The 17646-nt window shown below is 39.1% G+C and overlaps 1 pseudogene; it reads left to right on the top strand.

Moving 5' to 3' along the window:
• LOC114649387 (uncharacterized) overlaps positions 1 to 17646 on the top strand; it is a 130063-nt pseudogene that overhangs the window by 15169 nt on the left and 97248 nt on the right.

Below are 17646 nucleotides of genomic sequence, written 5' to 3'. Positions count from 1 at the left end.
CCTTGGAGCCTGAATCGCTTCTGAATTTCACGTTTTTCAGATTCCTGAATGGTATAAACCTAAAATTTTGCTACAGTACAATCAGGGATACGGGTAAAGAAATACCAACAGCTTTTTATTTAGAGGTAAGGAGATGCCCATACCCTACAGTCAATGCCCATGAGTGGGGACCTTTTGCCTCTGATTGATGCCATAGGAGTGTAAAGTGTAAATACAACTTTTAAAAGAGGAGTTGTGCTTTTTTATAATTGAAACAAAGTGTGTGAAGATAGTGTGCTGTATTTCCTTTTAAAGCCTCTATACATGTGCAATGGGGTGTGAATTTGATTAATTTTATAAAATGCATCCTGCAATTGACTGCTGTCTTGTCCTCTGTTCATCCAGTGTGTTATGTGCAAAAGTCAGTCACTTTTCAAATGACACTCAGCATGATTGCTATCTGTAAGTGCGTGTGCATTATGTAAAGAATAATAAAGCAGGGAGTAAAACAACATTGCACATCTGTTAAACAGAGCCACTCTCAATGTGTTCAACTTAAGGAAAATTAAAAGGGTTCTCAGGTAAACATTTGGAATTTTCCGAAACCTGGTTTATTTCAATATATAGAAGGTTATACTGTAAACCACACTTAGCTGGGAGGCAAAAAAGTGTATGTCAAAACCCAGGAAATTGCTATTCTGATTTCACTTTAATCTTTCCATATATTAAAAGAGCTAAAATGAAGCAGTTCTAAAACTTCTAAAACTTAAAGTGAATCAGAACCTAGAAAGTGTGTAATTTTATAATATTCATTCTAAATTACATTCACATGCACAAAAGGCTTAAAACGTGCACCAGCATTTGCATTTGTGCACCATCTGGCATCAGGTCACATTTTGTACAAAAGAAAATAAAAAAAACAGAAAAAATTAAAAACCACACACACACTCACATATATATATCGTGGAAGACAGCATGGACACAGACAAGTAGACATGTTTAAAAGCACCGCCACACGTTTATTTACAATACTATTATTTACACAAGTGCACACAACCCCCAAAAATCCCCCAAAGTCCAGGCCTTCTTGCCAATGCGTCTCTTTCTCTGGTCCGCCTCCTCTCCTCTCCTCCAAGACCTTGTCTCTCATCTTCCCGACTCCAGCCATCGAACGGAGGGAGGCAGCCCCTTTTATAATCACCCAGATGTGCTCCAGGTGCCTCCCGATTAACTTCTGTCGGCACTCCCCAGTGTGGCGGAAGTACCGGCCATGCACCCGGAAGCACTCCGGGTGTCCCTGGTCGTCTTCCCCCCAGCACTTCCGGGTGTGGCGGAAGTGCTGAGGACCAGGGCTCTCCAAGCATTGGGGCGCCCCCTGGCGGTGACCACGGGCCCCTATAGGGTTGAGCTTCCAAGCTCAGTTCCCGTGGTCCCCAAAGCCACCAGGGCGGTCGCCCCCTTGTGGTCTGGAGGAGGCATTACCCCTCCTCCGGTCCTTCCGGGCATCCCGGCTGGGTGCCACCCCCAGCCGCTTGCCACAATATATATATATATATATATATATATATATATATATATATATATATATATATATATATATATATAAAACCATGTTGCCTGATAAAAACAGCATTCACAACAGGAACACTAGCCACAGATGCTGTGGCCTCAATCCCATTGTTGACTGAATGCCAGAGGGCACAATCATACACCTCTACAAAAGCTAGTTTAGATTTAGATTTGCTTTTTACCTTGACACAGTGCTTTGGACAGTGAAAAAAAATCCAGATGTGCCGTGTCTCTGCTTTTAGAACTAGAGCTGCTTGCATCAAGTAGCTGAGCTAGAGAAAAAAAAAATTATTTACAAGAAGAAACAAACATTGCAGAGGCCTCTTTTAACATGTGGGTTTGTATTGACAAGTTAAAACCAAATTATTGGTAGATAAGGGAGTACAGCAGAACTGCAACAAAAATAAGAATCTTAAAAGGCTTCTGGTACACGTGTGAAGACAAAGGTCATGTAAAGTCCAAGCAGATTAGTAAAGCAAAAACAAAATCAAGAAACTTTCCATAATAGGTATCATATGCAGCATGCCTTTGATCAGATACACTGAGGTCACTGGCCCCTAAACAGCTTACTGCTGCTTCAAGGGCGATTTTCTCTCATTTTTCAAAATGAAGGTGTTGACTGGAGATAAAAATCAATTGGACACATCTGATATAAATGTTACAAAGCCAGAACTATGATGGTACAGGCAGTTTGATGACACTATTGTAAATCTGTAACTTTTTCAATAATTCACCTTTACCATCTGCTGGTCTTTTTCAATAAAAATTTTTGTCACTTGGAATTACTTTACGAAAGTGAATAGGGTGAGTGTCATGTCACAATTGTTACCTTCATTAAGCTTCATTATGTAATGTGATTGAGCCTGATAACAATAAAACAATTCTTATGTTACTGAACTTCCTTCTGTAAAGTGGTCAAACTTGATAACAATAAGCAGTACTGTACCATATAAATTGAAAAACATTTCTCAGGTTTTTGAGGATACCATACTACCTATAAAGATTTACCACATATTTTTCACCACTGTGAAGTGACACTTCTCCCAGAACACAGAGAAACTGATAAAAAGTTTGAAAGGGATGATTAGACTTTAACTTGTAAATATAATACAGTGATGGTTTATTGGATTTTTATTACTTTTTTTTACTATTTTTATTATTATTACAGCTGGACTGAGAAAAGCACTCAATATTGCTGGCAATATTATATAAAAGAATAATTTGCATATCCATCTTAACACTTCACTGTTCAGGGGTATCGTCATCCAGTTAAGGGAACTGGCATATTCATCTCCTTTAAGGCTACCAACAAAAAAGATGAAGTCAAGAAGAAAACAGTAGTTCCTACAAAACAGCTCACCGCTGTTGATGAGAAAAGAAAAAACATCTAGTGCAGCCATAAAATCAGAACAAAGCCTTCGATTCTAAAGAAAGTCTCTAAGAGCCTTTCAAAAACCCTAAAAAGAAGTGAATTGTAAGTATTTACAAGGAATTCCACACAGATTATTTTAATAATTAATTTTAGTAATCACCTGCGGCGGATTGGCACCCTGCCTGGGATTGGTTCCTGCCTTGTGCCTTGTGTTGGCTAGGATTGGCTCCAGCAGACCCCCATGACCCTGTGTTCGGATTCAGCGGGTTGGAAAATGGATGGAAGTTAAATTAAATATCAAGTCACATCAGAAACATTTGTGAGCAAAAAGCTAAATATACATTAGTATTTTGTACATCATGAAACATAATAAAATATTACATTTTTAAAATACTACGGAGCTTTGCCCTCTGCTCGCCCACCCCCTCCCATCCCCCCCCGGGTGCACTATGCTCCAGCCACTTCATGTCTCTGTTGCTAGTGTTGTCAAGGGGTGGGGGGCTGAACGCACGCTGAGGAGATGCAGTCTGATCAGCTGCTGTCTTTCTGCTGCTGAGCTGCATGTTCTGCTTGTCGCACTGCGCATCGATCATTTAAAAAGCCTGTACAGCAGCTGTCCTTTTGTCTCACTGCCTTGTCTCACGTGTTCTTAAAGTGTCACTCACGGAACGTCAGATTGTTTTCAGAGAAGATCACGTATCATCTCCTGCCAAGATTTTTTTATAATAGAGAGATAATAAATAATATACTATATAAATAAATATACTATATAATGAATTTAAGTATCGAAATATTTTTGCCACATTCTAAAACATGTTGGGCCATTCATAGTGGATTTGATTACGTTCCCATAGAGCTATGGAGGTTGCAGTATGGTTCTACCAATTGAGTAAGACAAGACAATAAGTGTGTAAATGTAGTATTAGAACTCACAATGGATCTTCTGACCGAATATTGTTTTATCTGGTGTTATTTGGATAATGCCATAAGATGATTTGGAGCAACTGTAAATCTAAAACAACTGCAGAAGAAAAATTAGTTTTAGGGGGGCACATAGTCATTTAGGCATAAAGCACATAAAGTGTTTTGGTATGCTTTCCATATTAAAGTATAGCATCTACCTTAGAAGTAGTATAAAGGGTTAATAAATGTCAAAAACTCGTTCAAGCATATCAGAAAACCAGATAAAGGTCATGTGAACAAAGAACAAGAAGGTCCTAGGTGATGGTTCCAGTAGTTGGCTGACCATCATGTACCCAGTAAGACTTGACAGATGTCATGTACACAGGAACTGAAGAAAAATGGAAAAGTATTGTAAGGACCAAGAATACAGTGAAATGAGACTTATTTAAGGGTATGTAAGCCGGTTATAATTTGTGCTGGAAACATCTCATGTCTTTTAACCAATCACAGTAAATATTGAGATGGTGCAACCCAACAAACCAATCAGAGTGAATGTCAGAATTAATTCAGCCCTGTTATGTAAATTCAGTTGTCTATACATATGAGCCTGTAACTTAATTTACTGACCATTCCATCACAGGCTGCTGTAATAGAGTGTATTCCTCTTCATGAAGAGAAATTAAAGGCACAATGGACAAGTTTCTTCCTGTCTGGTTTCTGACTCAAAAATGTTCTCACTGAGGACACAATTTATTCCTTTAATACATTTCCAATTTTATTTCTGCCACACTATCTAGCAAATAAGCAACATTTTTCTCAATATGATTCGAAAGTAGGGAATTTCCTAAGCATATGACCCATGAGACTGTTTGACTTTAAGTATGTGGTAACACATTTTAAGCAAATAGTTCATCACCAAATTGCTGGTAGATTAATGATAATTATTAGGAGCAGGAGCACAGGGTAAGGCACACAGTGAAGAGTTTAAACAGGAACTCCTTTCCGGGACTAATCATGCAAGTAAAGTTTGGTACTTTCTGCTTCCTTTAAATTTTTTAAAGTATGGTAGCCAGGTAATTAAATTGGAAATTAGGTAAAGCCATGTGTTCCCAATTTTAGGCATTTGCTAAAATGTTTTTTTCCTGTTGCCTTGTGTTTCCAAATGAATAAGGCAACAAGTGTATCAAATTCTAAAAGATCTGCTGACATATAATATAGGTAGTTGCATCCTTTACATGTTCTGTAACTCTGTAACAGCTAGTGTGATTTTTTACAATGTATTGTGCTGGGCTAGTAATATCACTTCAAGACAGGCCCACTGAATTAGCAAGCTAATATTAAAGGCAGGCACATTTGACTCTCTGAAGATAGTAACAGAGGAGAGAATTAAGCTGAGTACCGCTATGAACAATGCTGCACATCTTCTCTTTGACACAATGACACTGAGTACCTTCAGCCCCAAGAATTATTCACCAGATGTGTGTCAGGAAATGCTACTTGGGCTCCTTTATACCTACGACAATACACCTTTATAATGCCCCACTAACTTTAGCCAAGTCAGACGATTGTTATTTTTCTTCTTTTTTGTAATTGATTTGATGTTTGGCTGGTTTTTTTTTATTTGTTATAACATTTCTATGTTTTTTGGGTCTCTGTGCTAAATTTGTCTCTGGAGACACATTAAGTACTACTTATCTACCTATATACTATCTATATTTCATTGGATACTTAGCTGAGAGTGGAAAGTCCCGAGTGGCCCTGTGTAAATGATATAGATATCATCTTATATGTTCAGACAGGAATGCTATTTTTGTGAATAGCAAATAGAGCAATCCAGGACACATCACCACTAAAGAGGTTACACTATGTAATCAAAATGTGATAACCTGACAAATGTTATCAGCATGGCATTTATTTGAATGTGACCATCCCACTATTGGCTAATGCTGTGAGCACCATGGAATTTCTAAGTTTAATTTCATTTCATAAACTTTTTAACACAACAGCCACATCCTTTCATAGCAATTTCTGCTTATGTTAACTATGTATTAATTTCCTTTACTCTGCCTAATTTGTTGTGCTAATCTCTCTCCCTTCTCTCTCTCTGCTAGGAATTGAAGCAGAAGCAGAAGTCGGCCAACTGTGAGCTGCAGCACGCTGAAACCGAACTCTAGACCACAAAGAGACAGATTCAGGAGCTCCTTGCTAGACAAATCCACCTCAGAGAACAGAAAGCTCACTTGTAAAAGAGACCTCCTCAGAATCTGAGATCAACGTGACTTGTCTCAACTCGGCAACATCAACCCTGAAATTGTGCCGCTTGCACACTGGGCCAAGAACGTTTTACCCCCACTCCTACTATGCAATCTGGGTGTTACAGCAATGCAAAGGGGGCTCAAGTCTAGAGCACCTATGTCATCTCAGATAAGCATCGCCATCCAAAACTGCTTTGACCTTCTCCGCTTGTGGTGATGTACTTGTTATTGGGGATTTGATTATATGTCACCTGAGTATTTCATGCCATAAACATAAAACTTTTGTTTCTTGTTTTCCCAGTGTATGAGTGTGATATTAAGAGAAGAGCCCCGACAGTAATTGAGAAGCAGAAGGACAGGGCTGTTGGGACCATTGTACTACATGCAAGTGTAAACGATATTCGATGTAGAAAGTTGAAGGTTCTGAAATCGAACTTCACATCCCTAATTCAAGCATCGAAGGAGAGGTCCCCAACTGTGAGAATAATCATTTCAGGTGCTTTGTTCTTGGCTAGAAGGTCAGATGAAGCCAACCATTAACTACTGGCCTTGAACAACTGGATGAGAGGGTTCTGTAAGAGATAAAATATTGGTGTTATGGACAACTGGGATCTTTTTTGGGAGAGACCATGGTTCTACAGATGTGATAGCCTACACACCAACAGACTCGGCGCCAGGGTGGTCTCTGAAAATATCTCTAAGGTAATTTATTGTGCATGCCTACTTAATTTTAGTCCTTATGTTGGTCATAAACTCGTATTAAGATATGACATTGTTTATGACAGTAGGTTTATCTGTAGATGTGCACTATATTATCACTTTAGTTATAAATCATAATTTAGAAAAAAGGTCTGTACAAACCAGTATAAATGTGGACAATTTATTTGCCATCTCAAGCTGTACCAAAACTTCACTGCAGTTGTGTTCTTCTGAGACCATCAGTATGGCACTGCTTAATGTGAGAGTGTTAACCAACATGACATTTGACATTAACAATCTTATTACTGATAGGAACATAGACTTTCTAACAGTGAACTGTTACTTAGTAATGAAGGCGCTACAGTAATAATTAAAGTAGTACTTCCAAATTATAATTTTGTTCACGCTGTTTGTCAAGGTAAAAGAGTCGGCAGTCTAGTGATTATTTTCTTAAGCTGGTTAAGCTTTAAAGATGCCAGTTTTGGTACTTTTGTGTCTTATAAGTAACTTGGTGTAGCTATACAAGGAGTATTGCAACCTCTAGTACTGACCATTTACCAACCTCCTAAGTATAATGTGTCTTTTACTGATGAATTTTCAGATTCAGTATCTATAATAATAACAAACTATGACAGGTTCCTAATAGTTAGCAACTTCAACTTCCATATTGATAACCAGTCTAACCCCAAAGCAAGATAATTTATTAATTAACTTCATTCTTTTGACTTTAGCCAGCAAGTTAATCAGGCTACACATATTGTAAGGGAGGACACAAGTTGGATTTAGTAATCTCAAAAGGGTTAATCAATAATGTGAAGCAAGTTATAGGCATCGGTATATCTGACCATTTTTGCATTTTATTTGATGTAGAAATATTGGTGATTAGAACTAAAAAGCAGCATATCATTAAAAAATATTATTTTGATGCAACAGCAGCCTCTAGGTTTTCTAATATTATGCCTGAAAAGTCTGAGAGTGTTGATTGTCCTAATACAGCCAGCATTGCAACCAATAAGGTGGAGAATTTTAATGCTAAGCTGAGACCTGTAATTGACATTAAAGCCCCAAATAAAACTTGAAAAATCCACCAGCACAAGAATATCCTGGAAGACTCATGTTCTGCCTAAACTTAAGAGGACATGCCACAAGGCAGAGTGTAAATGGAGGAAAACTAAATTAATACTAGAATCCCTGAAGCCTACAAAATTGTCACTGTCCCTGAGTTCCATAAATTTTCCTTACATACACCAGGAAGCTCATAGCTCCTTATCACTGCGCCAACTGCCCTCTTTTGTTTTGCAAATGTGTCAATTATCAGTACACAGCCTGCTTTCAAGACCCAGTTCAGCCAGATGAAGGCATCACCCAGCTACAGTTCTCACAGTTCAAGTCTGTGTTGAAGTGTTTATCTGGCAATGAGTTGTAAGGCATTATACAGGCAAATTAAATAATGTGATTTGAAATACATACATTTCATGTGTATTCGGTGTCTACAACAATCTGTGTAAATGTAGAATGACATAGGAAATGCGAAGCAAGAAAAGTTAAACACATAACTAAAACAGAACATTTTTTCATATGTTATAGTAATAACAACATAGTGTTGATATGAAGTGTAGAATGCATGAAGACTGAAGTTCAAATATCAAATAAACACTTTCACAAAAGGTATAACAAATCAAGTGTGCTTTTATTCAAGAATAAAACCAAAAAAAAAAGAAATTCTCAACTGAGGTATGTTGCTGTGGATTTGTAAAAACTGAAGCTGATATATCAGTCTATATAAAATCAAGACATTTGCATGTATGTGTGTGCTTGCGTATTTCATTTTCAACCGGTTACATTTGATAGAAAAGCAGGTATCACAGTGGAAACACAGCAGTCTTGCAGCCCCACACAGGTTATGCAAAATGTAGAGCAGTTGCCTCACAGCCAAGGGGGTCATGGGTTTGAGTTCTAGGTCTTCACTTCGTCCTCACATCTGAATACTTCAAGCGAAACTTGCAAAGCTTTTGCAGCATTCTTTAATCATAAAATAAATTATATTAAATGTAATATAATTCATCTGCGGTGGGTTGGCACCCTGCCCAGGATTGGTTCCTGCCTTGTGCCCTGTGTTGGCTGGGATTGGCTCCAGCAGACCCCCGTGACCCTGTGTTCGGATTCAGCGGGTTGGAAAGTGGATGGATGGATATAATTCATCCCTCAAAGGTCTATACCATTGACCCTTTTTGAGGTCACTATAGTGAACTAAACTCTGTCACACACGTGCGAGTGGGAGGCAGCTGCAGGGCTTATATAATCGTAACAACTTGTCAGACCAGGGGGCGGAAGGGTGCACTGACTGTCTTTCTCAGTTCCCTACAGACCGGGCCTGGGAAATCCCGCCAGATGCCGAAGCCCAGAGGAAGACACTTCTGGTCCCGGCCTCGAAATTTTGAAATGGCCCCGTCCACGAACCAAGCGGCAGGTCTAAGCCTTTCTCAGGTTAGCCAGGTACTACTGCCAGTTCGTACCTCGGTTTTCTGAGAGAGGCTCCCAACAATGTGGTATGGTCCAAAAAAAAAGGGGGGCTGCATTCAGTGACTTAAAACAGGCCCTTAATTCAGCACCAGTTTTAATGTCCCCCAACTTTTTTCTTCCATTTGTTCTCCAGATGGATACTTCAGACACAGGCCTGGGGGCCATGTTGAGCCAAAGTGTCAACAGTGCTGAACACCCCGTCATGTACCTGAGCCGGAAGCTGCTGGACCAGGAGACAAGGAAGCCTTGGTGATCAAATGGGTGATTATGCAGTTGAGGTGCTACCTCTTGGGCCACAAGTTCACTCTGGTGACGGATCAAGCCCCTTTACAGTGGTTGGTCCTTCACAAGGAGTCGAATCCGCAGTTTCACAAGATGGTTTCTGAACCTACAACAGTACAGTTTTTCACTTGTTCATCGTAAAGGTTCTCTCCATGCCAACGCTGATGCCCCCTCTCAGGCACACGACTTCTCGATGCAGGCCACCCAACCCAATGGGTCTGGGCTAAGGGGGGGGGGGGGGGCCCTTGTCACACACGTGCAAGGGGGGGGCAGCTGAAGGGCTTATATAATCGTAACAACTTGTCCAACCAGGGGGCAGAGGGGTGCACTGACTCTCTTTCTAAGTTCCCTACGGACCGTGCCCGGGAAATCCTGCCAGGTGCCGCGGCTCAGAGGAAGACACTTCCGGTCCTGGCCCCGAGGGCGACATCACTTCCGGCCCCGAGGGCGACATCACTTCCAGTCCCTGTCCCGAGGGCGACATCACTTCTGGTCAACTCTCCATAAAAGCCGCTCCCCTTCCTCTGGTCATCACTTCTGTCTTGGACTCAGTAGTGCAAGCTACCCTGTGCTATTTTACAAATTACCTTTTTGCAGCCTGGATTACAATATACAGGTGGCTACCCCACACCTTCTTGCGATGTCTGGACTCATTTATTGTGACAACTCCTTCATTTAAACAGGTTTACCTGAACTTTATAGAATAATTACTCAGTTAAAACCTTCCACTTGTACCCTTGACCAGTGCCAGCACGCTTTTTTAAAGAAATTTCTGATGCGCTCATTGATAGTGTACTTGATATAGTTAACTTCTCATTACATACTGGGGACAACAGTATTTAAACCTCTGCTCCAGAAAAATAATACTGATACCTCTGTTTTTAACAACTTTGGATCTATTTCTAACTTGCTTTTATTAAGTAAAATTCTAGAAAAAGCACTGTTTAGCCAGTTAAATAATTACTTCAATAAACACACCATTCTTGGCACATTTCAATCAGGATTTAGATTGAATCACAGCACAGAAACTGCATTGGGTGAAGTATTTAATGACCTGCAGGTTAATACTGATGCAGGCAATATATCTGTTCTCATTCTTTTAGACTTGAGCACAGCATTTTACACCATAGACATCAGCATTCTTATTAATCGTCTTAGCCAATGGGTGAGTCTCTTCATTAATGTCATAAATTTGTTTTCATTCTTGTTTAACCCACAGGAATTTTTTTGTTAGTTCTGGCAGTGGTGGGCCGTCAGGGCCTGCAAGACCTTCTCTGCTGGCCTAAAAAAATATCTGAATCACAAACTGATATTAATTATATTTTGTCCATGAATACTTATGAAATAATTCCAAATACTCTGTCCGCTTCCTTTCATAGCTTTTCCGATGGTTGTGTTGCTTCCAGGCATGTATTTTTGTATTAAAGCATTTAACCAATCACATTTCAGCCATCATTTGTTGCCAGGCAGGGTCAAAGTCAAAGAATTCTGCCTGGAGGCCTTCACAATCTGTTCTGCAGGCCCTCTAACACAAAATAAATGTCGATTAAACTGTTGCTTCAACCAATCAGATTTTGAGTTGGTGTCACTAGGGCCCTCTAGCAGGCGTACAGCAACGTCACCATATTCAGACCCATTGATTGGATAGGATGGTGTAAGTATGCCATGGATGATTTTGCAGGAAAATCTCCCACTGATCTCCTTGACTTCCTTCATCAGAAAAATCTGAATGAGAGCATGGGGCAGCTGTACACATTGGTATGTTTGGCAGTGACCATTCCTGTGTCCATTGCTTCTGTCGAGCGGACATTTTCAGCCCTAAAGTGAATTAAAACTTATGCCAGAAATACGACAGGGCAGGTTTGACTTTCAGCATTAGCTTCGATGGCGATAGAAAGGGACTTCGTGACGGAACTGAAACGCACGGATAATCTGTACGACAGAGTAATTGAACTGCTTTTGAGGAAAGAGAGGAGGATGGATTTTGTATACAAATAATCCGAATTTTTGGTGAGTAAAACGTTGCAATTTTCCTAAATAATATTGCAAGTTTATGAGTTATTATTGATGTTCTTTATGTGTGTCGCGGCTGTAGCTGCAGTAGAAAGGAACTTGTTCACCCCTGGTTTGTCTATTCAATAAAGGCATTTATTGTGGCTACAGGAGTTATCTATCTGCGATGCAAAGGCTCTTTATACTGTATTTCTGCATATTAAGATGGTTTTTATAACCATAAATTAGTTTTTGAGGGGCGGGGTGATTCAGACGGAGCACTACTGAAGGCCTAGGTGTGAAATGCACGGTCTGCCACTGAGTTCTGGTGATCCTTTAGCAACATTTTGAGCCTCACCCCCTCTGGCATGTTGTTTTTGGCCATCTTTGTTTCTTCTTTTCAGATAGATTTCATCTGAGAGCTACTTTTGGGATATATTCTTGGTCAATTTTTAATACATTGCCCTAGCTTCTCAGACATTGATGATTGATCTCAAGTGCTGCACTCAGGCATCTCATCTGCCTGTAGAGTTCACCATATAAAATCATTTTAGGAAGGAATATCCCACAGATTCATCTTAGACATCCATTTTGGATGAGACTGAGAGAACTCATGTCACTTTCAGTTCTATCTACAATATTATAAAAATGGTTTGTGTGGTGGGCACAGGAACACAGTGGGTAGCACAACTGCTTCATTGATCCAATGTCATGGTCGTTGTCTAAGTGAGTTTGTATGTTCTTCCCATGTTTGCATAGGCTTTCCTCTGGGTATACTGTTTTTTCTCCCACATCCCCAAACTTGTGCTGGTTAGGTTGACTGGTGATTCTATATTTTCCCTGTGTGTGTGTAATTGTGTATATGAGTGGGTTCTTCGATGTACTGTGCTGGTTTCATTGAAATAAGTGCTGCCAGGATAGGCTCAAGCCATGTGTGAACATCTGTATAGTCGTGTTTAAAGTAATGTTGCTTATAATTTGACTAAACTGACAAAATTAATAAAAAAAAATCCATTAAAATACTGTAAACAGGTAAAGAGATTTTTTCTTAATATAAACCTAGAAAAAATCCATAGCAGAGTAACTAGGCTGATTCTGGGAGTGAAAGGTATGAGATAGGAGGAAAGATTGAAGGTGTGGAATCTTTTCAGTTTAGCAAAATGGTGATTAAGAGATGACATGATAGAAGTGTTTGAAAAATATGAAGGGAATTACTTCAGAGGATCTGTACTTTTTAAGTACAAAAATAAAACCAATAACATAGGGTTTTGGTTAGAAAAACTTGTTAAGGCCAAATTTCACACAAATGTCAGAAAATTTTAGTTCATGCAATGAATCACAGACACATGGAATAAATTACCAAGTAGTGTAGAGAGAGTAGGACTTCATGGAGCTTCAAGTCTCGATTTGATGTTATTTCGGAGAATCTATATGAATATCACGGGCAAGTTTATTGGGCTAAATAGCCTGTTCTCATCACAATTGCCCTAATGGTCTAATCTTCAAATATTTAAGAGTAATTTGCTTTGTTAATAAAAACATGGCAGTACATTTAAACATTTAAATGTAATTTACAATGTAAATAAAAAAAAAATTATAGTAATCACTGTTTTGATTTCCTTTGGGTACTCTATTTTTTCACCCACATGATTATGTCCAGGTTAGGTTTATCGGTGACCCTAAATTGCACCAGGATGAGTGAGCCAGTTCCTGCTTTGCACCATATGCTGGTGGGAGAGGCATCAGCTCCCCTCTCTACCCTGAAACTGAATTAAGAAGGTTTACTAAAATGAATGAAGGATATATAGAGTTTTCAGCTTCTATTCAGCAAAACATGTACCTGCGTAACAGTAGTTGCTCTTTCACAGGAGTTCTCTGTTCTTTCCAGAAAAAGAAAAATGAATAATCACTCATTTCAATTCTATATTTTTTACATAACATCTGTGTTACAAAATTAAGTATAATGTGGTAATGAACATAGCCTTTTTAGTGAAGAGTGTGTAATTCAGCCATTTCCATTTTAAACATTTTTCCTGCTGTCTGAGAGAAGGTTCAGAGGTAAGCTACCCATTTATCAGCAGAAACTTCAAATATATTGATGTGTTTTGCTTTCTAAGTGTACAGATCATAAAGTTTCAATCCACATAAGCAAACCTATTCTAAATATGTGGAAAATATGCCTTGGTAATAGTACTGGTAATGGTGGATTAGTTGAGTGAACATTATGGTCATTCAGTTGTCCCAGAAGAAAAGAATTAAAGGCCACTGAGAGGAAAAGAAGAGGGGCGTACTATTATATTATCAGTGTGGTAATTCTTCAATTTTGTTTGTTTTAAATAGCAGTTAAGATCACTTTGCTAAGGACTTCTGTTGCCAGGAAAGCTAAACTTAGAGCACAAAGGTGTTATAAGAAGAAATCAATTTTACAGAGCTGACTCCCTGATATTTCTATTGTTTTTAAAACATCCAAAAATTCCCTAATCTGTACCTCAATATCCATGATATATTTTTTTCTTATACAGTTTATTTTTTTACTTGCAAATCCTTTCATAATGTGCTGTGGAGTTGCACCAAGATTTAAAATACACTACTAAAATGGCAGCTCAATTATTCAAAGTTGACTTATTCAAATCTTGACTTGATATTGTTTTGTAGAATCATGGTGAATACAATGAACGAGTCTGTTGTTGGAGAATCAAAGTGAATACAATGAACGTGTCTATTGGCCTGAAAGGCCTGTTCTTGTCACAGTTGTTCTAATTGTTCATTTGTTGACAGTTGTTCTATTGTCTACAAAAACATACCTTATTAATAAAAAGCATGGCAATACATTGACATTAAAGTGTGTTTGTTTTTCTCCGTGTACTCTGGATTTTAACCCAGGTTAGGCTAACTGGTGACCCTAAATTGTGCCAGTATGAGTGAGTGAACTCCTTTATGGGCCTACCTTCATAGGTGGGAATGACTCTGGCTCCTTTCTAGTAATGAACTAGAAAACTAGAAAATCTAGGGGATCTAGAAAAATGCTCAAAATTACTCACTACAGGGGTAAACTGTCAGATCCAGCTAGTCATAAGAACAGCAACATTGAATCTTTATGAAAAAAAGCAAACTTATTTTCAACTTATTTCTGTTACACAATGAAGCTCCGAAGGAACACCAGGGAATGCATGAAAAGGCAAAGGCAATCCAAGGCAAGCAAGTATCAATCACAAATCCAGCAATGTCAAACCACAGAGCATAGAGGTCAGAAATTCACAAAATAATCAAATAGAGAAATACACAGAAGAGCTCACCACCACCACAAGCACATTCAATGAACCGCCTTTATAGGGCTGAGGACAGTCCCTTGATGGTGATAACAACGCAACACACATGGAGCACAACAGAATACACAAGAACATAAAGAAACTAAACAATCAATACTGTTTAACATAAAAAATGAACAAACTCAAAAAAACAGAATTTGAACCTGCGGCAGGTCTCCTGACTGTAACATAACACTACCTTGCGACTAGATTAAAACTGTCCATTCTTATGAAAACTTGCTACTGTTAGATTTTTGCGATATTGGTATACACTTAAAAGTGTATGACCTGTCCCTGAAAATTGTAATCTTAGCACTCATTAGGAAAGATTTAACATGTGAATAGGGGAAATGAAAATACTACAGTATTTCACATATTATTAGTTTTTACATTCCTATGCATTTACAACTATTTATTCAAATTTTAACCAAGAGTGTTCATTTTGCATTTCATTGTCTGAAGTATCAGAGAGAGGGAAATATATATCAGAAGTGAATTAGCACGCTTTTAACAGAGAACCAAATGTACTAAAGCTTTGAAAATAATGTCAGGATGATAATTAATTTCAAAAATAAAGAGGATTGCTAAAAAAACAAGTTTCATGTTAAATACTGCACAACACAAAAAGTTTTCTCCCTGTTTATTTATCCACAGCCCAAGAATTAAAGTAATATATAGATTTTAAAACTCTCACACACTTGAAAAAGAACCATAAACCGTTCCCACTGAGAAATACAAAACATTTTTTTTTTGTTTGTTTTTTTATTTTATATACATATATAAATATAACTTAGAGAGAACATTGAATTTATACTGGTGGCCATCTGTTGGAATTTGGTGTTTAGCAGCAGGAAATGTAATTTGATTTTTTTTTTCAGCAAGGTAAGATCCATTGAGACATGACACCTTTCCTTATAAGAATGTCCTGAGGGCAGAACAGCACACACACAAGGAAGAGCACTCAATCATACATACATTTACAATGCAGCTTTCTACCCTCATCCACATTCTAGCAAAAGACATTTTGACATGCTTCCTGTACAGTACTACTTGTGCTTGCAGATGTACAGTGCATCCGGAAAGTATTCACAGCGCATCACTATTTCCACATTTTGTTATGTTACAGGCCTTATTCCAAAATGGATTAAAATTCATTTTTTTCCTCAGAATTCTACACACAACACCCCATAATGACAACGTGAAAAAAAGTTTACTTGAGGTTTTTGCAAATTTATTAAAAATAAAAAAAACTGAGAAACCACATGTACATAAGTATTCACAGCCTTTTGCTCAATACTTTGTCGATGCACCCTTTGGCAGCAATTACAGCCTCAAGTCTTTTTTGAAAATTATGCCACAAGCTTGGCACACCTATCCTTGGCCAGTTTCGCCCATTCCTCTTTGCAGCACCTCTCAAGCTCTATCAGGTTGGACGGGAAGTGTCGGTGCACAGCCATTTTAAGATCTCTCCAGAGATGTTCAATCGGATTCAAGTCTGCGCTCTGGCTAGGCCACTCAAGGACATACACAGAGTTGTCCTGAAGCCACTCCTTTGATATCTTGGCTGTGTGCTTAGGGTCGTTGTCCTGCTGAAAGATGAACCGTCGCCCCAGTCTGAGGTCAAGAGGCGCTCTAGAGCAGGTTTTCATCCAGGATGTCTCTGTACATTGCTTGCAGTCATCTTTCCCTTTATCCTGACTAGTCTCCCCAGTCCTGCTGCTGAAAAACATCCCACAGCATGATGCTGCCACCACATGCTCACTGTAGGGATGGTATTGGCCTGGTGATGAGCGGTGCCTGGTTTCCTCCAAACATGACGCCTGGCATTCACACCAAAGAGTTCAATCTTTGTCTCATCAGACCAGAGAATTTCTTTCTCATGGTCTGAGAGCCCTTCAGGTGCCTTTTGCCAAACTCCAGGCGGGCTGCCATGTGCCTTTTACTAAGGAGTGGCTTCCGTCTGGTCACTCTACCATACAGGCCTGATTGGTGGATGGCTGCAGAGATGGTTGTCCTTCTGGAAGGTTCTCCTCTCTCCACAGAGGACCTCTGACAGAGTGACCATCGGGTCTTTGGTCACCTCCCTGACTAAGGCCCTTCTCCCCCCGATCGCTCAGTTTAGATGGCCGGCCAGCTCTAGGAGGAGTCCTGGTGGTTTCGAACTTCTTCCACTTACGGATGATGGAGGCCACTGTGCTCATTGGGACCTTCAAAGCAGCAGAAATTTTTCTGAAACCTTCCCCAGATTTGTGCCTCGAGACAATCCTGTCTCTGAGGTCTACAGACAATTCCTTTGACTTCATGCTTGGTTTGTGCTCTGACATGAACTGTCAACTGTGGGACCTTATATAGACAGATGTGTGCCTTTCCAAATCATGTCCAATCAACTGAATTTACCACAGGTGGACTCTAATTAAGTTGCAGAAACATCTCAAGGATGATCAGGGGAAACAGGATGCACCTGAGCTCAATTTTGAGCTTCATGGCAAAGGCTGTGAATACTTATGTACATGTGCTTTCTCAGTTTTTTTATTTTTAATAAATTTTCAAAAATCTCAAGTAAACTTTTTTCACGTTGTCATTATGGGGTGTTGTGTGTAGAATTCTGAAGAAAAAAATGAATTTAATCCATTTTGGAATAAGGCTGTAACATAACAAAATGTGGAAAAAGTGTTGCGCTGTGAATACTTTCCGGATGCACTGTATGAAGCAAAGTTCTGATGGAAAAATATTTACATTGAACTTTTGTGAATACTATATAATA

This window comes from Erpetoichthys calabaricus, chromosome 3, assembly GCF_900747795.2.
Source record: "Erpetoichthys calabaricus chromosome 3, fErpCal1.3, whole genome shotgun sequence".
NCBI lineage: Eukaryota > Metazoa > Chordata > Cladistia > Polypteriformes > Polypteridae > Erpetoichthys > Erpetoichthys calabaricus.
Note: the sequence above shows the minus strand (reverse complement) of the source record. Positions and strands in the feature narration are given on the sequence as shown.